Source organism: Saccopteryx bilineata, chromosome 1 (assembly GCF_036850765.1).
Source record: "Saccopteryx bilineata isolate mSacBil1 chromosome 1, mSacBil1_pri_phased_curated, whole genome shotgun sequence".
NCBI classification, from domain to species: domain Eukaryota; kingdom Metazoa; phylum Chordata; class Mammalia; order Chiroptera; family Emballonuridae; genus Saccopteryx; species Saccopteryx bilineata.
Genome location: NC_089490.1, coordinates 194435929 through 194437076, shown reverse-complemented (window position 1 = coordinate 194437076; position 1148 = coordinate 194435929). Strand labels below are relative to the sequence as shown.

The 1148-nt window shown below is 41.4% G+C and overlaps 1 non-coding gene across 1 annotated transcript; it reads right to left on the bottom strand.

Moving 5' to 3' along the window:
- Positions 1-595: 595 nt before the first annotated feature.
- On the bottom strand, positions 596-671 carry TRNAA-UGC (transfer RNA alanine (anticodon UGC)). Its single transcript has one exon. It is a non-coding gene; the product is annotated as a tRNA-Ala (tRNA).
- Between the last annotated feature and the right edge of the window lie 477 nt (positions 672-1148).

Genomic DNA, 1148 nt, shown 5'->3' with positions numbered 1-1148 from the left:
CTCTCTCATCTTTCTATCAATTTATTTCCTCTTCTGTGCTTCTTGAACACTTTTATTTTTTTTAAATTTTTTACTAAAAGAGAAAACTGTACAAATCTACTTTCTCTTCAATGACTAAATGTTCCATTGTTCCCAATACTTAGTAGTGTCTCACACAGTAAGAACCTGTGGTACCTTTTGAAATGGATATTCTAGAATCTAGATAAAAATGTGTTAAAACAAAGGCAGCCTAATGCAATTACATATATTGCTAATACATGTTAATATTTCATTCTTTTTTTTTTTTTTTTTTGTATTTTTCTGAAGCTGGAAACGGGGAGAGACAGTCAGACAGACTCCCGCATGCGCCCCACCGGGATCCACCCGGCACGCCCACCAGGGGTGATGCTTTGCCCTCCAGGGGGCGATGCTCTGCCCCTCCCGGGCGTCGCTCTGCCGCGACCAGAGCCACTCTAGCACCTGGGGCAGAGGCCAAGGAGCCATCCCCAGCGCCCGGGCCATCTTTGCTCCAATGGAGCCCTGGCTGCGGGAGGGGAAGAGAGAGACAGAGAGGAAGGAGGGGGGGGTGGAGAAGCAAATGGGCGCTTCTCCTATGTGCCCTGGCCGGGAATCGAACCCGGGTCCCCCGCACGCAAGGCCGATGCTCTACCACTGAGCCAACCTGCCAGGGCCATTTCATTCTATTTTTGTAGTAATAATAATCTTTTCCTTAAAAACAAGACTCAATAATGATCAGCTAGTCTGAGGGTCGAGTTGTCCCTGCTGAGATAAAACAAGGCAAATGCATCAGAAAGGATACAAGCTTTCCCCTCAACTGATTTTCCCAGAAAGTGTTTAAACTGCTTTAAATATATTTTATAAAAACATATTTGTATAGCTGCATTGTGTTAGAAATGAACCAATTTTATGTAAATGAACATTCTGCATTCTGCAGATAAAACATGCTAATTTTAACAATTTGAGACATCTGTGGCAGAATTTATAAACTACCCAACTGGATTAGGCTGACAAATATGAAAAAGTAATACATGGTTAGTCACCTTTTAATTCTTACATTTACATTAAACTACCACTTCAAAGGGCAAGGATAATTTCACACTTTTAAAGTTTTTAAATAGCTTTTATTTCAACTTAAACAAAATACACCA